General features: G+C 38.1%; 1 pseudogene; it reads left to right on the forward strand.

Moving 5' to 3' along the window:
• Positions 1-10,333: 10,333 nt before the first annotated feature.
• LOC129677947 (small nucleolar RNA SNORA17) lies at positions 10,334-10,418 on the forward strand (annotated as a pseudogene).
• Positions 10,419-22,908: the final 12,490 nt, after the last annotated feature.

The raw sequence follows: 22,908 nt of genomic DNA on the forward strand, positions 1-22,908 counted from the left end.
TCTCTTCAACATAGTGCTGGAAGTCCTTGCTAGAGCAATAAGACAGTTGAAGGAGATCAAGGGGATACAGATGGGAAAGGAAGAAGTCAAATTATCACTATTTGCAGATGATATGATAGTATATATGAGTGACCCCAAAAACTCTACCAGGGAACTCCTACAGCTGATAAACACCTTCAGCAAAGTGGCCGGATACAAAATTAACTCCAAAAAATCAGTAGCACTCCTGTATACAAAAGACAAAAGAGCTGAGAAAGAAATTAGAGAAACAACACCCTTCACAATAGCCACAAATGACATAAAGTACCTTGGTGTAACCCTAACCAAGCAAGTCAAAGACTTGCATGAAAAAAATTTCAAGTCTCTGAAGAAAGAATTAGAGGAAGATATGAGAAGATGGAAAGATCTCCCATGCTCATGGCTTGGCAGGATTAACATAGTAAAAATGGCCATCTTATCAAAAGCAGTCTACAGATTCAATGCAATTCCCATCAAATTGCCAACACAATTCTTTACAGACCTGGAAAGCAAAATTCTCAACTTCGTATGGAATAACAAGAAACCCAGAATTGCTAAAACAATCCTCTACAATAAAAGATCTTCTGGAGGTATCTCCATCCCTGATCTCAAGCTGTACTATAGAGCAACAGTTATAAAAACTGCATGGTACTGGCATAGAAACAGAATGGTGGATCAATGGAATCGAACAGAAGACCCAGAAATAAACCCACCCACTTACGGACACCTGATTTTTGACAAAGATGCCAAAACCATACAATGGAAAAAAGATAGCATCTTCAACAAATGGTGCTGGTCCAACTGGATGTCTACATGTAGAAAAATGCAAATAGATCCATACTTATCACCCTGCACAAAACTGAAGTCCAAGTGGATCAAAGACCTCAACATAAAACCAGACACATTAAATCGGCTAGAAAAAAAAGTGGGGAATACCCTCGAACTCATTGGTACAGGAGAAAACTTCCTGAACAGAACACCAACAGCACAGGCTCTAAGAGCAACAATCAATAAATGGGACCTCATGAAAATTGAAAAGCTTCTGTAAAGCAGAGGATACCGTCATCAAAACAAAGCGACTGCCTACAGATTGGGAAAGAATCATCACCAACCCTTTATCTGACAGAGGACTCATATCCAATATATATAAAGAACTAAACAAGCTGAAAAGCAACAAACCAAGTAATCCACTTAAAAAATGGGGAAGAGAGCTAAAGAGAGAATTCTCTGCAGAGGAATATCGAATGGCAGAGAAGCACTTAAAGAAATGCTCAACCTCATTAGCCATTAGGGAAATGCAAATCAAAACAACCCTGAGATTTCACCTTACACCCATCAGAATGGCCAAGATGAAAAACTGAAGGGACAACACATGCTGGAGAGGTTGTGGAGAAAGGGGAACCCTTCTCCACTGCTGGTGGGAATGTAAACTGGTACAACCACTCTGGAAATCAATCTGGCGCTTTCTCAGACAACTAGGAATAGCGCTTCCTCAAGATCCAGCCATACCACTCCTAGGCATATACCCAAAAGAGGCGCAAGTACACAAAAAGGACATTTGCTCAACCATGTTTGTAGCAGCTTTATTTGTAATAGCCAGAAGCTGGAAACAACCCAGATGCCCCTCAACTGAAGAATGGATGCAGAAACTGTGGTACATCTATACAATGGAGTATTACTCAGCAATGAAAAATAAGGAAATCATGAAATTTGCAGGTAAATGGTGGGACCTGGAAAGGATCATCCTGAGTGAGTTGTCCCAGAAGCAAAAAGACACGCATGGTATATACTCACTCATATAAACATACAACATAGAATAAACCCACTAAAATCTGTACATCTAAACAAACTAAGCAAAAGAGAGGACCCTAACTAAAATGTTCAGTCCCCATCCTGAAAGGCAAAGAGGTTGGACATCAGAAGAAAAAGAAAATAGGAAACAACCTCGGAACCTGCTACAGAGGGCCTCTGAAAGCCAGAAGAAAACAGGAAACAACCTTGAAACCTGCCACAGAGGGCCTCTGAAAGCTTCTGCAGTATAGACTGTCAAAGCAGATGCTGAGCCTGATGGCCAACTGATGGGCAGAGTGAATGGAATTTTATGTAAGAAGTGGGAAATAGTAAGAGCTGGAGGGGACGGGAACTCCACAAGGAGAGCAACAGAACAAGATAATTTGAACACAGGGAACTTCCCAGAAAATCATACTCCAACCAAGGACTATTCGTGGAGATGACCTGGAACCCCTGCACAGGTGTAGCCCATGGCAGTTCAGTGTCCAAGTGGGTTACATAGTAATGGGAAGAGGGACTGCCTCTGACATAATCTGATTGGCCTGCTCGTTGATCACTTCCCCCTGAGGGGGGAGCAGCCTTACCAGGCCACAGTAGAGGACAATGCAGCCACTTTTGATGAGAACTGATAGACTAAGATCAGAAAGAAGAGGAGAACCTCCCCTATCAGTGGATTTGGGGAGGGACATGCATGCAGAAAGGGGAGGCAGGGTGGGATCGGGAGGAGAGGAGGGAGGGGCTTATGGGGGGATACAAAATGAATAAAGTGTAATTAAGAAAAAATTTAAAAAAGTAAACAAAGTGTAATTAATAAAAATTAAAATTTAAAAAAGATTTGTATTGTATTCTTTGGTACCAGAGACAATCACAGTAGGGAAGGAGGAAGGGAAAGAAGAAGGTAGAGAAGCAGGGAAGGAAAGAGAGATAAAGAGAGGGAGAGACAGAGAGAGACTGAGACAAAGACAGATGGAGAGAGACAGGGAAGCAGAGACCGTTGGACAGAAGTAGTAGGAGATAGGAAAAAAGGCTTTATAATGACTTCTGGTCACTTCAGTCAAGAAAGAATTGGCACTAGGCTGGCCCTGGGAAGGTCCTCAGGAAGTCTGACTCTTCCCAGAATGGATGCTGGGAGGGGAGGAGTCATTGTCTTTAGTGGCACACCCACAGGTGAGCCCACCTGGCTACCAACAATCACACCAGCCAAAATTCCAGCAAGAGATATGAACTAAATTTTTACATAGGTTGTGGGAAAGTTACAGCTCATTCACTGAATTGATGGATGAGATATTAAAAGGTTACCTGGTTAGCTTGTTCTTGTATTTATTTTCTTCCTTTCTTCCTTCCTCCAGTCTGTATGTCAGTGTCTGATTTAAGTCAATATTCTTCTTTAATTCTTCCTTAACATTTTCAGAATTGACAAAATTCAGAAAAATATTTTCAGAAATGTGGAGAGCCTTTTTATTTCTTAGAAATATTACTTCTAACAAGTTTATAAACAATATCTGTTTAGATGGGTTCACAAACACATTTTAAGCCTGATACAACTAAGTACAGACTTCAAAATAATCACCATACTTAAGACATATCAAACTGACTTACTTTCTTCATCATTAACTATTCTGAAATTTTATTTACAGGATTTTGTATGTAAAAATATGGGTGCTAACTTTTAGGGTGACCCTAATTATTCTTCAGTACATGACTTCATCTACAAATAATTTTTATCATTGATTATCTTCAGGTATTGCGTCTACTTTTTGAATCCTATCTTTGCTATTAAAATTTCCAGGTCATGAAGCACATTTTATTTTAAGCCTTCATTCCTCGTCACTTCTTGGAAGCAGTCATGAAGAGTGACCAGCTTTACCTCTTGCTCTTCAAGCAGACCTGTCTTCCAAACCAGTAACTTACCCCTGCCCTGTCCACTTTTCCTCTCAGGAAATTTCCCTCAGAATTCCTTACATCTTAAATGTTTAATACTAAATACTCAGCACATCTATCCAGAGTCTCTTAACTCATGTCCATGATACATCAATGTCTTCCTTTTCATTCACTGCTTTCAGACTGTACTTAGGGTGGATTGCTTCTGAACATTATTAGACATACTTCATGTTCTTTGTATAATGACAATCCTGGTTGTCAACTTGACATAGTTGGGAAGAGAGACCTTCACTTGATGAATTGTCTCCATCTGATTGGCCTATGGTCTGTGTGGGGGACACTGTATTTACTGCTATTTGATGTGCTATGGCTCAGTCTATTATGGACAGTCTTATTCCTAGGCAGATCTACTGGGACCATAATAAAAGTAACAGAACATGAACCTATGTGCAAGGTACTAAACTCCTCTGTCATATCTGCCTCAGTTCCTGCCTGCAGGTTCCTGCCCCAGCTGGTTTGAAATGCAGGTCTGCTTGAAAGAGCAGTCAGAGATGGGATATAGCATGTAAGCTATAATAACTTCTTTCCTCCTCAGTTGTTTTGGTCATGATGTTTATTCCAGGAACAGAAGGAAAATTAGAATACTTGACATGAATGGTTTTCTAGTTTTTAGGGTAGCAATTATCCCTTTAAGATATTTCACACCACACTTTTTCTTGTTTTCCACTTATAATAAAATATTTTTACATGCAAGTCAGTCTCATTTGCTTCAATTTTTTTTGAGTAATTTCCTTTCATATATATATATATATATATGAAATATATATATGAAATATATATATATATATATGGAAATCTTGTCCTGAGGTTTCTTTCCAATAGAGTTGGAAATGTCATTCCAAAATGACATTTTTCTACTTGTCTATATTGTTTAAAGCTTCAGTCAACTAAAGCTATCTAACTCTTCACCTTCAAATTATAGCCATCAAGTATCTTGGACCAGGTAAAGTCTGTCATGAGAACCATGATTTAAGACCACTGGACTAAAAACTCTTATTAAACTTTTGACTCATTTAACAAGGTTAATAGTTCTGTACCACATACGTAAATCATCCCTCGACAACCAAACTTAAAAATCTAATTTTAAACTAAGTTTAACATGGTAGTATTAATGTGTTTTTTTTTTTTATTTTTTGAGACAGGGTTACTGTTTGCAGCCTGGAGTGTTCTGGACTGGCTTTGTAGACCAGGCTCGCCTTGAACTCACCAAGATCTGCCTGCCTCTGATTCCCCATGTTTTGGGACTACAGGTGTGCACAACTGTGTCTGACCCAATGTAGTTTTTTTTTTTTTTTTTATTGTTCAGATCTTTTTTTTTTAAAGAGAACAATAAAGATGATTTATTGTACATGAGTTATACTTGGCCACAGTGAGAACAGGACTATTCCAGAATGCCACACATACAGGCAGAGGACCGATAGGGACTGTTTTGGTCAGAAGAAAATCTCTCAGATGGTCCTAGTGAGGAGATGCTGAAGTTCCAGGTCCACTGAGACTTATTACCAACAGTAGAATACCATCAACAACTTGTACCAGCATCCTGGCCTTCAGCAATCCTTTCTCCTGCTCCTTCAGCCTTCTTGGGTGCACAAGCTAATTTACTTGCACTTCTGTTTCATCTTCCTTCTTTTGCCTTTCACCCTGCACATTTGCTGCTTCTTGCACTTTGCTCTTGTGGAGCAGGAGTTTCAAGCCGAGAGCTATATATAATTTTTTTTAGGAAAGCCTTGGAGTTTTCCCATAGTAGGTGCAAGGTGATTCCCAAGAGGGTCAGCTCAGCTGTTCAGCTCTCAACCACTTCTGTTAAAGATGCATTATCTCACCTTTGCTTTGTGCTTGATTCTTTGTCACTCCAGGGCATTGATGTCTAATCAGCACTTGTGACCTTTCTAAGCTTTACTCAGAGTCACTTGCAATAGCTGTGATGTATGACCCCAGGTCCAGGGAATACTTACAAATACACACATGTTGTTTAGATCTTACTACATTTCTCTCTGACATTTTTATAGATAGTGACTCCTAGCACTCTTTTCTTATCAACATATTATTTCAGACTCATGAAAACAAGTTTCCTGTTAATAAAATGACATCAATTTTTCCAAAATATCAAAATATAAGAAAAAAGTAGTGAAGGGATTTTAGTTCAGTATTATGGCTACTCTGGCTGGAATGCATACATGCCCTTAGCACAAACCTTTAATCCCCCTGGTTAAAATACAGACATCCCCTTAGTACTCACCTTTAATCCAAAACAATGAAGGTCAAGTTAGTTTTTAGAAGGAAGCACCCATGTTTGAAAGTGATATCTAATTGAGTGACAGACAAAGTAATGAATCAGAGAAGGGTTTGACAGAATAGGCTATGACCAACTCTCATGAGAAAAGAGAGGAAAGGGAAGCTACTTAAGGGAGTAGCACAGAGAATGTGAGAGAGGAGACAGTTTGACCAGGAGAATTTTATGGAGATAGGTTGAAGACAGAACAAGCTAGACACAGGTGAAGACAGAATAAGCCAAAGAATGAGAAGGAGCCAGAAGATTAGAACAGATTGATAGAGTTAGTTTGAGGTCAAGAGAGAAGAAAAATTGAATCAGTCACCTTGGAGAGAAGTTTGAGCCAGAACAGCTGAATTGAAAGGCCAGTAAGTGTTCAGAAATAACAAGAAAGGATTAAGTTTATTCTGAGTAAGTCTCAGAGGCTGAAAACATTCTAGGCCTAGACTAGATTGTATAGAGGCTAGAAGCTTCCAGGACTAGGCCTAGATTAGCAGATGGAGGCTGTAAACCTCCAGGATGACAATTACAGAGACAAATAAAAGCTAATTTTACAAAAAGTTTTCAGTATCTTTGCACCTATTATGAAGATCAGTAAGTTAAAAATATCTGCTTCCCTTGAAAGGTGTATCTGTCTAACATAATTGCAGAAACTGTGGTCTGTGGAAACCAGATCTAAAGAATGGCTATATTACTGCTCCAATTTTGTGTTTACAATGCAATCTTCTAATCTCAGTTTCTATAAGAGAAACTATGAACAGAAGGTGAGATGTGTGAAGTTTGGTGAACAGTTAGGTCGTTTTTGTTGCCCAGGCTCATGAGTCGTCGCCACCCAATCATCAAGTCTGTGGACTGAGGTGACACAGGTAAGGATTTAATGAGACACGCACTGCTGACAAGCAGAAGGAGCACAAATGCTGAGAATATATTTTATAGTTGACAGATTGCCTAAAATGGTGTCATTACTACTTCCAGACAAAGAGAAATTACTTTTCAGTAACGCTGAAATGAAAAATATTAACAAATGTATACTTACTGAATTTCTCTGAAGCCGTTCAATTTTCCCTGGTTTCTGTCTTACTGTATTTCTTAAATTTGGATTTTCACATATAATCCTAAAAGACACATAGTATGATATGGAAAGGATAGGAGCTCTACAAGGACCAAATATATCCGGGCACAGGGTCTTTTCTGAGACTGACACTCAACCAAGGACCATCTATGGATATAACCTAGAACTTCTGCTCGGATGTGGCCTGTGGTAGCTCAGTAACCAAGTAGTTTTCCAAAGTAAGGGGAACACGGACTATTTCTAACAGGATCTCAAGGGCAGGCTGTTTGACACCCCCCCCCAAGGGGAGGAGCAGTCTGTTAAGCCACAGAGGAGGACTTTGCAGCCAGCCCTGAAGATACCTGATAAAACAGGGTCAGATGAAAGGGGAGGAGGTCCTCCCCTATCAGGGGACTTGGAAAGGGGCAGGGAGGAGACCAGGGAGGGAGTGTGGGGTTGGGGAGGGAATGAGGGAGCGGGATACAGCTGGGACACAGAGTTAACAAAATGTAACTAAAAAGAAAAATAAAATAAAAAAAAAATTCATGAAATAAAAAAAAAAGTAATTCTCATTTCCAAAACATTTAAATATCACATAATTTCAGAAGAAATATTTGAGGAATTAATTACATAAACTCTCTATATTTTGAAAAACTAATTGTATGGAAATTGTCTTTTCCCTAGTGGCATTTTGTGGAAACCATACAAAATGAATAGGTCTTGTGAACAAATATGCATTTCAATGCTTTTTGTCATTGTGATGCTTGTATCAAATCCAGGCATATATGACATATACATATTTCAACTCAATTCTATCCATCTCCTTAATTATACCTCTCAGTTAACTGACAGTAGGGTTTTTCACTAGCTTCACAACACGTACTTGTAATTCTATAAACTTCCCTGCTTTCTGTTGTATGCTCAGGTTGTCTCGCCTGGTGCTTTAAGCTATCTGTGATTACAGTTGATCACTCACCCGTCAGTCTACAACACAGCCTCTATGTGTGCATGCCATGCTCCTTGTCAACAAAACTAATATGGGAAATCAACTGTTCCATCTTCCTGTTGCCACAGACAGAACAGCTCTGTCAGACTTTGCTTTCAATGACGGGCTGAAACATCCCTGAATGGAGTCAAAGTACATGTTTCTATCTCAACTTGTTCTGTCATATATTTTCACAGCAAAAGGGAAAGTAAATACCTAATAGGAAAAAAAAAATGGACCAGATCATCATTTCACAATAAATCTGACCATGTGATTCTTGGGCTTTTAGCAGAATGTAGAAGAGTTGTAGCATGGACTGGCAATACCCCTGAATAAAACCAGGATGCCAGTAAAATGCAGAAAGTAAAGGCTGTGTTAATGCTGTCAAAGACAGAATAAACCAGCAGGAAGCAACAAGCGGTTTTAAGCACTTTTATTCTTTCAAGGTAACCAGCTATATGCTCTGAAAATGTGAGTGATGCTGAGCTACAAAATAATGGATCAATTTATTTGCTGGAGGATTTTTACATGGAGCATAATATTCAGGTAGTTTCATGATTACTAATCACTAAAATAAAAGTCTGCAGCAAAAATTAAATCATAGTACTGGAAACTGCAGTTTGATGAGAAATAGAATGTAAATGTGGTTAAAGTTTCAAAAAAGCAAGTTGAAGCAAGTGTTAACAATGTAGGAGAGATGCCGTGAACTTTCACTAGGAAAACCGAAAAAGTATCCTGTGCAGGAAGATCCCCTCACCTACTGAAAGTCCTGTCTGTGAGTATTCTAATGAGCTGAAAATGACTATGCCTGAAAATACAGAAGCTCCAGCATTTCTTTCTGGAAAAGGGCTCCATGGAGAAGTGCTTTTCATATTGGCCTGTACTGCAAACAGAAGACCATATATTTCTAGAACCGCCAAGAAAACATGGCCTCATCTATGAAGCATTTGGATTTCAAGCATGTAAAATGCTAGAGATACAGCATCGTGAGACCAAAGAACAACAGTCCTGTGAAAACTATGTGTGGCCAGGAAATGCATAACCGATTACATTCCTCACCATGGTCCTTTGAGCAGGTTATGTATAAAGCTCTGAAAGTGAAGCCGCATTTCCTAGAGAGAATTTCCAGGGTTTTGACAAACCATGGCTATAAGATATTTGCTGAGAAAAGCTGCAGGCACTGAGTGGAATAGTCTAGGGGGCAACACAGAGAGCATGGCATTGAGATAGGATGGCACTGAGATAAGATGGCACTGAGATAAGATGGCATTGAGATAAGATGGCATTGAGATAGGATGGCATTGAGATAGGATGACCAAGTCAGTCAGTGGCAGGTGGTGCCACTATGTACCCCATGTGCTGACTATGATGCTATATGGTTCCCACGTTTGTTCTTCTGAGCTTCAGACTTACTTTGGCTGTAATCTTTCCTTGTTATTGTCCATTCTTGCCTTCAAGAATTAGATAGTTATGCTGTCCCTTGTCTATTAGAAGAATTTGTCTTCTTTATAGAGGCTCATAGCTAAAAATTTGGTGAGCTTCAGAATAGACTTTGTACTTGAGTATAATGTTCAAACTATGAAGTCTTTGGAACATGTTTGACAAACAGCACTACAAATCCCGGATGAAATATATATATGTCCAGCTGAAGAAGACTGCCCTTTCATATTTTGTTTTTGGAATTTTGAATTTACACACATTTTATTCAGAACAATTTAAATATATTGATCAAATCCTTTATATAAAGTTTCTTTCCTCTAACCAGGTGATTCTGTATTGAAAAATTAAAAATAAATAGTCCAACATGAAGAAAATAATGTTCCTTGCAGGATATTTGTACTATAACTTATTTTTTAAAGTTATGCTTACTATCTCACAAATATTAAGATTTCTATATAGTCATGAACATTGTGATTTGGAAGAACACACATTTGTGAAAATGATCATAATCAGCTTGAATTATTACTTACATAATTTTCATACTCCATAAACTAAGCAGTTTTCTCCAGTGGGTGTAGTGTACACACCCTGTCACCTCAACACTCAAGAGTGTGAGACCAGAATATTGTTAATTTAAGCCCTGTCTAGGATGAGATATGTCAAAAAATAAAACCTAGCCAGGCATTGTGGTACCTTTAATCCTTAATAAAGTGGATCTCTTTGAGTTCAAGGCCTGCTTGCTCAACAAAGTAAGTTCCACAGTAGCCTGGGCTGCAAAATAGTAAGACCCTTTCTCCAAACACAACTCAATTAATTGATTAATTAAAAAATAAAACCTGCCCCTAGAGGCATTGCAGGTATGACTGCTGTGTCATATTGTGTCAGTAGGTGACAGAGAGAAGAGACTACTGTGTTACAATTGTGTCAGTAGATGGCAGAGAAGAGAGAAGCTATTTCTTTTTTCTCTAGTATTATTATTAATGATTACAATTTATATACTTTGTATCCAGCTGTAGCCCCTTACCTCATTTCCTCCCAGCCCACCCTCTCCCCTTCTTCCTCCCCTAAATCCCTCCCCTAGTCTGCGGATAGGGAGGTCCTCCTCCCCTACTATCTGACCCTAGCCTATCAGGTCTCATCAGGACTGTCTGGATCCTGTTTCTTTGTGGCCTAGTTAGGCCACCTCACCAGGGGGAGGTCATGAAAGAACAGGCAACTGAGTTCATGCCAGTGACTGCCCCTGCTCCCCTTACTAGCAAACCTTTAACCAAACTAACTAAAAGGCAGAAAGACACTATCCAAATCAACAAAATCAGAAATGAAAAGGGGACATAACAACAGACTCTGAGGAAATGCAAACAATCATTAGGTCTTACTTCGAAAGCCTATAAGGCCACAAAATTTGAAAATCTAAATGAAATAGACAATCTGTGGCTGGGATGGCTGGGGATGTCACAGGCCCTAGTGTGATTCTTTCACTAGAGAAATATAGTGTAACTGTCTTCTAAGTACTTAAGCTAATACTTATAGATTTGTCCATTCTCACTTCTGATCAGGAAAAAATAATGCAGCAGATGGTGGGTTTTACAGAAATAAACTGTCAAAATACAAAGAATATGTGACTGTGGAATGCTGAGCATGAAATAGAACATTTATATTATACCTTGAATACTCAAGTGTCAGTGAAAATCACAAACAAGAGAAAAGAAATGTCATAAGAGTTAGAGGTTGGGGATATTTCTGGATGTGAGAGAGCCATTGCTCTTAAGGACCGGTAGCAGCTGTGGTTGCTGGCACAAGACCTGCCCATGATCAAGCCAGGGAGCCCCGGCGTGAAGTGGGGAGGGGGCACGAGGCTCTGCCTTCTCCTGAGGCGTTATTGGCATCTGGTGGCTACTGAGGGAGAGTCAGTTTACTTCAGCAATGTGGAGCACAGTAGGTTTGGCATGCACCAGTTGATGGCACTCTGAAGAACTAACTAATTGAACCCAGTGTTAAAGAAGGAGGAGGAGGTGGAGAAAGAAGGTGATGTAGAAGAAATAATGAAGTTCAAAAGGGAATCTGGGATGAGGAGATGGGGCCAGTGGGTATCTAAATACAAAGGACTGCTGCCAAGGGACAGATAATAATAATAGCCCAAATTTGATAAAATTTCTCCCCTGCAAAACTCTTCAAAGGTAAGTAAAATATGACAGAGAATTGTAGATGGTATCATTTAAAATTAACTGGTCAAATATGTCTTTAAAATTGGGATTCCATACCTCAAGTTAGACATTTCTCCCTGCAGTTGAGGATTCACAAACCCTGGATGTAATTGTGTTTCTTTTGATTCTAAAAGCTTCTTTTGTAGTAAACTAAGATGATTTTTAATTTTTTTATTGTTCTCAGAAAGCAGTTCAAATTTATGATTTTGAAGTTCCATTGTTCTTTTATATGAGAGAATTGCATACCAGATTATCAGAATGCTGTTAAGATCTGAAAAAAGATAAACACCTTAGGTGATAAATCAACACATATGAATATGTTGGCTTATGTTCAAAGTCTCTATATCATATTCCACAGGTATGTGCTCATCATGGTCACTGATGCTTTATTAACCATAGGTAGGAAATGGAAACAAGCTAAAACTCATTCAACTAATGACTGGAGAGGGTCAACATGGCACCAATACACAGTGAAATTCTATTAGGCTATTAATACAACTGAAGTCATAAAATTTGTGTATAGGTGAAAGGAACAGACAGTATATGCAGTGAGGTAAACTAGACTAGAAAGTCCCACACCGCATGTCCTCTCCTGCTGGCATTCCAGGATCTTCAGGTGAGTGCATACGACATGAAGTAACTTCCAGAGGCAGGAAAGCTGAGAGGGTGTGGAGCTACAACAAGTTCTGAAGAAGGGGACAGTAAGATGTGCGTTCTATGAAAAGGGATATGGGGAAAGGAGGGGATGACTTTAACCATGGGTGGTGAGCAAAGTAACACACACGGAAAAGTAAGGAGAGATAAATAATTCAAATATATGGAGAATAATTCATATATATAATTCATATATAATTAATTATAGTTATATAATATATCATTTAATTATAACTATATACTTTAATATGGTTATAATATATACTTTAATATAATTTAATTATAATTATATTATATAATATATAATAGTTATTATATGTTATATATTATAATATTCTAAAAATAATATTATATATTTATTATAATTTATTATTATATAACATATAATATATTAGATATAATATATGATACAATAACATTTATATATTAATATATAATAATTATATGTTATTATATCATAAATATTATATAATGATATATAATAATTTTAATATAAATTATTAAATAATTTATAATTATAATTATATATATATATATGGAGAGAGAGAGAGAGAGAGACAGAGAGATGTACCACATGTGATAAGGCTTTTCCAACAGCCATAGACTAACAATAACGTAACAAATAGTGCCAGAGATGGAAATATCACTTTGAGTTATTGCTCAGGAGTGTACAAGAGACCCCTAAAACAACATAGGCTGTTAACATTGATGTTCTGTCTCCCAGAGACTGAAGGTAAGAACCTACTGAAGACTCAGAACGATGTGGAGAAAATGAGCTGGAACTAATTCCAAAGTCTCCTTCCTGAGGACTAGCTCTGATAGTATCTGAGCACCTCATGAGAAAAGCAATCAATAGTGCTACCTAGCTGTAAAGCCTGTGGAACGCAGCCGGCAGAGATAACCTCAATGAAGCAGTACAAGCACATTTATCTAGGGAGTAAGACAGCTGTGTGGTAATTCGTCAGCCTGCTCAAGAAGATAGAATATATGACTGGAAATATAAACATGGCCAACTTCCCGTTTGGGTACAATGGTTATAGTCCTTTAAAAGAAAAGCGACTATTGCCAATTTCCTGAACCCATATAACCTCATAACCCACTGATAAGTGTAGCTATCATCTCTCATTAAAGAAGCTTATTTACAGCACATAGTAACAAGCTCCTCAACTGGTGAAATATGCAGAGAACAAGTGTCTGTGGAGTACAGATTGCCAATTGATATATCTACAATGTAACAACTACCCCTTAGGTTCAAGGAAAATTACAGAAAATGGAGCATAATAGTTGTAAGAGCCAAGTGGCCAGGCTGCCTGCTGCTGGATGATGTGATGTCTTTTAGACAAGACAGGAAAGCTGAACCCACAAAACCTCAACATTACTGTTGCCTGAACAAGACCTGCAAAATGACAGCACTAGTTGACATGCCAACATGGACAGGGAATCTCTCACAAGGCCTCACCTAAAGGAAGAACTAAAGGAAATCAATGGCTGCTGAGAGACGGTGAATTCGTTTTCTCTAGAGATGGGCCCCTTATTAGCCATCAAATATAGACTTGTCAGTTTTGTACATATGAGCATAGAAGCAACACTAAATGGAGTCAGTATGAAGTGTGTGTGTGCATGCGTGTGTGCTTATGTGTTTGTGAATAGTAATAATGAAGAGAAGGTCTGGATTTGAGTGCATGTAGAGGACACTGGTGGCATGTATGGCTTGCAGAAAAGTGGAAAGGGTTAAATGAACTACTACAGTATTCATGCCTGAAATTCTCGTAAGAAGTTTTTAATAATAGCTCCACAGTATACCATGCTTTCCAGAATTGAGGGAAGTGGCAGGGGAAACTCCAGTGTTACTCTAGAGCTCAGAAACAATGAAGAGGTGCTCTGGCAAGAGCACAGGGAAGAAGCGAGGTGGATGAGAAGATTGGCTGTACAGCGCATGCTCACTGAAGCTCAGTGTGCTTGGTGCCGCGCCTGCTGAGACTAGTTCTCGCTCTCCTTTGATGTTAAGCACATTTATGATATGAACAACACTCCAGTGCACACTTGTCCTATCTTGCGGTGCTAAGACATATGTGAACGCATCACTATAGACATGCAGAGGCTACATGCAGTATTCCTACCTTTGCTCTGCCTCCTGAGTTGTTCAGTAAGAGCCAAAGCAGTACTAAAACTGAACATCTCAGAGTCCTCCGAGTTTCTTTCGAATGGTGGGAGTAGTTCATTATTGCCAAGCATGTGATTTTCTTGCTCTTTGACCTATAAAGTGAGTAAAAGAAATTTCAGATATCCTCACATTATTTCTGCCAAACCCTGAATCTAAAGTAAATATCCACATTTTTAAATTAAATTTTTATTTTTTATATTAATTACAGTTTATTCACTTTGTAGCCCCCTCTCTCATTCCCTCCAAATCCCCACTCCCCCATCTCCTCCCGTGCCTCTCTCCAAGTCCACTGATAGGGGAGGCCCTCCTCCCCTTCCATCTGACCCTAGCTCATCAGGTCTCATAAGGAGTGGCTGCATTGTCTTCCTCTGTGGCCTAGCAAAGCTGCTTCCCCCTCAGGGGTGGGTTGGTCAAAAAGCCAGCCACTGAGTTCATGTCAGAGGCAGTCCCTATTCCCCTTACTAGGGAACCCAATTTTAATGTTAGCAAACAAGTAGTTTAGATATGGTTGTGCACACTTTAATCTCAGCACTCAAGAGAGAGAGAAACAGGTGGGTCTCTATATGTTTCAGACCAGCCTGGTCTAAACAGTGAATTTCAGCACAGTCAGGGCTTCATAGGAAGACCTTGTATCAACAACAAAATCATGGAAATAAGTTTCATATAAAATAGCTTTACTTTGGCTACTCTTTCTAATGATTTTTTTCAAAAATATTTTCATACAACTGAAAAAAACCTGAATTTTTAATTTTACTTTCATAAGTTTAGATTAATGATGCATTGGTTTGACTTCATTTTATGTTTTAATAATTATATTTTAATTTTTCCCTTACCTTGTTCTTTACATTGAAAGTTTTCTTTATCGACCTACAAAAGCATAAAATCTTTTCAGTAAAATATTAAATATATTAAAAAGAATTCTTATTTTTTTTCCTGCTAACTATAAAATGTATTGGCTATTTCAATTACAATGACTTAATAAGAGAGAATTGAAGTGTTAACAGGAAGAGAAACCAGAATCAGAAATTTATTATCACTACCACAATCATAAAAAGAACAGTTTTATATCCATCATTTTACAGTTAAGGCAAACATATGTATTATTTCATAGAAGTAAATACACAAGGATTTCTATTGTCATTGTCAACAAAAACAAATTTTGTGGCCAGCAAATCTCATTTTGAAGTAGTACTTTACTCCTTATATGTGGTGAAGACTTTGTAACAGAATGTAGGACAGTCTTTTCTCAGGAACTCCAGCTTAGTTGTCACTCACTGTTCTAAGGACTGAACTTGTATTAAACTTACTTTAATCCTCACAGCCTCTTACGTATTGTTTACAGGTGACTGGCTTAGTTACTTCAGTCCAGGCAGCTGGATGAGTGGAAGATTTAGAATTCACATGCAGAAGTTATGGCCACACATATTTCATACTATAGTTTGGAAAGTAATATTCATCTTCAAATGATTTTAAATTTAATAATAGAAGATAAATACACATTATCATCCTATTTTATAATAATTCTAACTAACAACATTGGATCGCAGGTAATTTAGGGGATTCCTTATCCAAGTATTAACCCAGGGTGACCCTGCTTGGCTTTTGAGATCAGATAAAATGAAGCTCATTTCGAGTGGTATGGCCATAAACTAATTTATCTTACGTTTGTCTGAGAAAGTGTCTGTGTAGTCGCAATTTCCAATTCTTTTACCTCAGCTTTTTGGAATTAAGAATGATCACCTCCCCCTGGGGTGGGGGTGGGGGAGCAGCCTTACCAGGCCACAGAGGAAGACAATGCAGCCAGTCCTAATGAGACCTGATAAGGTAGGGTCAGAGGGAAGGGGAGAAGAACCTTCCCTATCAGTGGACTTGGGGAGGGCATGGGAGGAGATGAGGGAGAGAGGGTGGAACTGGAAGGGAAGGAGGGAGGGGGCTATAGCTGGGATACAAAGTGAATAAACTGTAATTAATATAGAAAATAAAAATTTTAAAAAGAATACAATTTAAAAAAATTAAAAAAAATAAAAAAGAAGAACCATGTCTTTACTCCTAGCACTCAGGAGGCAGAGGCAGGTGGCATCCAAGTTCAGGCCAGCCTGGTCTGCAGAGTGAGTGCCAGGACAGCCAATGCTACACAGAGAAACACTGTCTCAAAACAAAACAAAACAAAACAAAACAAAAAACCAAACCTGAATCAAAACAAAACAAAGCAGAAAAAAAACCTCAAAACACCATGCCCATCTTGAATTTATTGTTTCACGAACTAAAAGATGGAGTTAATGAATGCTCAGCTGATAATTTTTTCCTTTGCAAGCCTGAGGACCCATATTCAAATCTCTAAAAGAAATTAAAAACCCAGGTGTTGGCTGGGTGAGACCCTGACGACCTGAGTTTGATACTCAGGATTTACACAGCAGAATGAGAAAAGTGACTCCCACAAGTTGCCCTCTGATGCACACATGCACCTGTGCATACAAAAAAGTTTTAAATGTAATATTTTTTGAAATTTGGGTGTTGCCATGTACACTTGTAATCACAGCCCTGTAGAGACAGAAGCAGGAAAATCCAGGAAGCTTCCTGGCCAAACCCAGGCAAACAAGAGACTCTGAAACAACATGGTGAATGGTGCCTGAGCTCTGATAGCTGACTGTCCTTTGGTCTCACAATTCATGAACACATGCATAGATAAACACAAGAACGCTTTATATGTAGGCAATTCTGAACACCTACTCAACAAATGAAACACATTTTGTAAATATTCTTCAATAGGTGTCATTTGATATTCACCTTCATTGACATTCAACAAATAATAAGAAAAGATTCACGTCAATGACAAAGTGGAGAGAGGCAAGGCTTTTATGCTTAGAACTTTATAACCCCACCCCAATAACCCTGTACTGCATTGTCAAAACATCAGTTACTCTTCTAGTGTTTACAATCAAAATTCCCCCTTTTCTCCAGTGTCTACACCATTAATTTTCACTTCTGATTAAATTATAGCTTTTCATGATGGTACTATGAAATCTCTTAATGAGTAATTAAATTTTATTCTGCAATAACTGTGCACATGTTTCCTATTGCATAATTTTGCAATTACTATGAATTTGATTTTTATTTTTAAATTAAGCCTATTATTTCAAATTTTAACAGTAGGCAGCCTGAAAACATAGGATTTTGTAATTTTTAAATGCTATCTGTGACAGTTCATCTTTTAAATTATAGCTTCCTTATTAAATTAGATGAAAATGTTCCACCTGAAAAATAAACTCTTACCATAAAATATGGTTATGAATAGGTTCCACAGACTTTGTCTAGTGTAAATCTCCCAAGATAATATATCAAGATTTACAATATTTAAATATTAAAACATAATAAATTGAATGAACTTGCTCTTTCCTGTTGGGCCAACCTGCCAACTTGCAACCGTATTCTAACGGCTTTCATGTAAAAGTTCTAGAATACATTATTTTACGGATGTGGTAATATTTTGATTACTGCTTAGAGAACCAACAAAATTTATGATTTCACCATGGGTAGCAGTACACTAAGCATATTGCATATGGAACATATTTCTATCACTATGTTTAATGTCTATATTACATACCCTTGGTATGCCCACGATAGGCACATCTGTGGTATGTTAGATAGAAAACACATAAATGTCTCTAACCTCATGTGCAGTTATATCTTCACAAGTAGTTTTCTAAGAACAATCAACCTCTAGAGTAAAGGACTAGGTTAAAAGAGTTAAATATTTAAAATCTGACACATTCTACACTCAACTACCCTTCGAGTTCTGTTTACCGATTTCACTTGCTAACAGTGCTTGAGAATTATTTCATTTCAATGTGTCAGCAGAATTGGAAACAATAGCATCTGATTGTTTATCGGCATCTTATGGTCATGCCAGCCTGACAGTCCCAGGTTTAAGAAGTACAGACCATGCTCATCATTCATATGAGCTTCGTTGGAGAGGAACATCTGCTTTTGAACATCACCGTGGCCTTACCCATCGTGTTCTTGCTTCTCCTCAACAGGAGTCTGCTGCTCTTCAGCTTTTCCATCCTCTCTGTGTAGAATCAGAGCTGCAGCACTGTGATTCTGGTTTTCTGATGCTTGCACATTTAGTGTGTGCTTCTGAGTTTGTTCTGTGGCCTTTGATGAAAGTTTGATATTAAAAATAACTGATTTAAAATTCTTAATATATTTTAAATGTATCAGTGTCTTGTCAGCAGGTATGTCTGTATGTGGGTGCTAGGGATTGATCTCAGGGCATCCAGAAGAGCAGAAGAGCAGCCAGAGCTATTAACTGCTAAGCCATCTCTCCAGCCTCAGTGACTGATGCTTTTTTTTTTTTCTTAATATAAAAACATTTTTCATTAAAAATACTACTTGGTTCATTAGTTTTCATGATTTTCATTTATTAAAAACTACACTGTGGAGGACAATGCAGACAGTCCTGATGAGACCTGCTAGAATAAGGTCAGATGGAAGGGAGGAGGACCTCCATTATCAGTAGACTAGGGGAGGGGCAAGGGAGGAGAGGTAGGAGGGAGGGTAGGATTGGGAAGAGACAAAAGAGGAGGCCACAGCTGGGATACAAAGTGAATAAACTGTAATAAATTAAAAAAAAAAAAACCTACTAGAGAGCTAAAGAGACCTTCAATGGTTAAGGGGCTTAAGAGCTTTTCTAGAGTCTTGGTTTCCCAGCCCTCAAGGGTTACTCTAATTCCCTCTTCTGTCCCACTCAGAAACACACATATGTGGAAGACAGGCAGGCACACAGATAAACATTTTAAAAAACAGAAACAAAAAATCATGAGTTTTACTGCATGATTACATGACATAATTCTTATATAATTGTGTCTTATTCTGTTTGATTGGAAAGGAGGAGACCTACTATTTCTAGTAGTCATGTTGTCAAACAACCTTCATAACGTTTGTGTTTATACCCACAGATCTGTGCTGCTCTCAGGCTTGGTTGGTGGCAGAACACAGCCCAAGAATGGAGTCCTGTGAGAATTGAGTGCCTGAGAGAAACCTCCAAGAAAACAAGACGAGAGCCTTCTGAGCTCAGCTTGCTCAAAACATGGAATCATTCTTGGGAAGTGTTCTATTTTATTGCATGAGACTGTTGTCCACCTCGCTTTTAGGCCCCACCCTCCAGGTTCACGCCTCTGATTTGATAAGCTTCTTTTTGCAGGGGCAGCAGTTACTGAAGAAACTCAGCTGCTCCACCAAGCTCAGAGAACACCGAGGAAAACTGGGGTTGGGGAATGCAAGATCCAGGGAATAGGGAGGAATGCTTTGAAATGCTGTCTTCTGGACACAACGTTGCTGTTACTCATGAACTCAGAGCAGCTATGCTTAACTGCACCTGACTTGAAGAAAATAAAAGTAGTTAGAATTCCAGAATGTTCAGTAGCTCATAAGGCCCAGCCTTAAGTGAGGAGCTATTGGTAGCTGATGGCTGCTGCTGAAGGATGAACGTTTTTCTTTGGAAGTGTAAATTCTGGTAGGTTGATCACAATTCAGAAGAGGGTTCCACATCCATAAAAATATGAACAGCAACAACTAGACTCAGTGGATAATTGAAAATGGAGGAGAATGTGGAGATAAAAAGAAGAAACAAGTGGAGCGGGGAGAGAAAAAGCAGGAGACAGGAAGTTTGGGAGGGGAACAAGTTGTGTGGGAGCTCCAGGAGATGGTGGAAGGAAAAAATGGGAGCACATGCTTAAAAAAATTAGAGTGCACGTGAGAGTCTCAAATAATAAATAACATTATTTTTAAGTTATGATAGTTTTATCAGGATACACACACATACATACACACACACATACACATGCACATATATATATTTTTAGAACAGGCAAGATAGGTCCATGCATAAAGGTGATTGATCTCAAGCCTGATGACTAGAGTTCGGTTCTCAGAACACACACATTTTGAGATGTATCACCAGTTGTTCTCTGGTTTTCATATTCACTAAGACAGTCATGTAACAACACACAGATTAGTGAAATATTTTAAAATGCATTACTTTTTAAATTATTAAAATTTATTCATTTGCATGTGTTTGCATTTTGCCTGCATGTATGTGCAGTCTGAACACAACTGCTTTTATGGGTGAGATTTTTTCCATGTTGCCTGTAGTAGTCCTATAAAATATGACTTGAAAAAATTCTGAGTATAGCTGACTTACCAAACTTGTGCCAACCAAGGTCTGCTGAAGCTCTTCTATCTCTTCTGCTTGATGTTCTGTTTTAAGTTTTAGCTTACGATTTTCAAGTTCAAGTCTAAAAGTTATATGTTAAAATCATTATTCTCAAAGATCAATTTTTAAAATAACACAGAGTCCCTGAAATATTCATGTATATCTAAAATTTGTCACAGTGAATGGCTTGGAAACCATCATTCTCCTAGGTGTGCTGTGCTATCCACACATGTTTTCAGATAAGGTTAAAAGGATGCATTTCTATCTTTGTGTATGTGGGTCGGGAATATGCAAAGCATGCATTATGCTGCTGAGCTCTACCGCAATACAAAGTTACATAATTCAAATAACTTCAGGCAAAAATATCTCAATGGCCTCACACAAGTTTGCTCATCAGAATTGATATAATTTCAAACTATACTGATTATTTCCTCTATGGTCACTCAAATTCCTTGCCATATTCCTTTCATTTATACCTCTGTAACTGAAATTGCATCTTATCTTCTCTCCTTGACTCTTCTTGGAGAAGCTGCAGGAGTTTTTGGTACTAAAAGAGAGACAAAAATGTTAGTCATATACTAGCACAAAGCTTTGCAGTCCTCAAGTTTTCTCAGGAAATGTGCATGTTTCTTCCTCTGCATGCATTTACTGTTATCTGCAGGAGCTGCAGCTGACAGCTATCACAGCGGAGCTCTTATGGCCCTAAAGCCTCAAATGAGAATGGCTGACAATTTTACTACCAAAATATATTATTTTTCTTAAAAGTTATGTTTTATCTGTTACTGAAATTGTCATAATGGGCAAAATGGGGAAAATAGTAAATTATTCAAGGAAATAATTTATATTTATGTATCTCAAGCACCACTTCAATGACTATAACTTTAAAATATAATCTATTATTATATATTACATATTATAATTATCCCTCCAAGAATATATTATTTACGTGTTCTTTAGTAAATAATCCTAATAACTGTTTAGTAAGAGCTATTTGGGGATAAGTAACATATAAGATATTCATTCCATCATGTGTAAATTCACATGTAGGCATTATTTTCCCTTGTGTACAAAAATAACCAAGGCAATGTAGATTGAAGGGCTAAGTTGTTTGGAAGAATGGAGGGGTTTGTTTGAGACAGGTTTTGTGTGTGTGTGTGTGTGTGTGTGTGTGTGTGTGTGTGTGTAGCCTTGCTGTCCTGAAACTCCCTCTGTAAACATTCTGGCCTGGAATTCAGAGATCTGTCTCTTCTGCCTGAGTGCTGAGATTAAAGAGATGCATCAATACTCCTGGCTGAGAAATAACTTGTTTTAAGCAGACAAGTATTGAAAAGACAAAACACAATGAGTCAGAACAATCAGAGAAATAATCAGATATAGAAGCAACCATACACAATTTCTGAAAAATAAGGCCAAATCAGTAAAGGTTGAAGAAAAGGAACATAAAGAATAGCACAGGGAAAGGTGAATTAACATAATCAAATGATTATGATTAATAATGATAATATATTATTACTAGTTAAATTAATATTAATAATAGTTGACTCAACATAATTAGCTCACAGCATAACAATTTTATTCCAGGAAAGTAAAATCAACCAAAGCTCCGTAAAATACTTTTTCTCAACAAAATATCCAAATAAAATGGTGGCAGGTAAGTCATCAGAACATTGAAAAGTAAACACCACATAGCAGTTCAGAGCAGAAAAAATAATTGATGAACACTTTACCTTGTCTTCGCAGTCTTTTGATGAATGACTGAAACAGAAAACACACGAGTTGGAGCCACTGGATGTCCTTCAGAGGAAAAACGTAAAACAGTTATGGCTGAGTTGTTTATTTAACACACTGATGTGCATTGTGCTATTGTGTGTTAAATGAGGGTTCTTCACTGGTGTGATTCCACTTCTGGTTAAATGAGCTTTTCTGTATCATGTTCTGCCTGCACTTCTCCCAGAAGAGAAAACAGTCAGCCTCACTCACAGTTCTAGTTCAGAGAGTGGCAGCAGTGCACCAGCAGAGCATAGAAGAAAATCTCTGCAAAATAACGGCCAAGAAGGCTGCACTGATGCCCCATTAATGACTCACATAATTTTGCTACCTGAATTGAAACAAGTCTGATAGTGAGACCCAGGCAGAGGGATGCACCACCTAATCTCCCTGGTGTAAGACGAAGC

The sequence above is a fragment of the Psammomys obesus genome, unplaced genomic scaffold, assembly GCF_907164565.1.
Source record: "Psammomys obesus unplaced genomic scaffold, mPsaObe1.curated_primary_1811, whole genome shotgun sequence".
NCBI classification, from domain to species: Eukaryota; Metazoa; Chordata; class Mammalia; order Rodentia; family Muridae; genus Psammomys; species Psammomys obesus.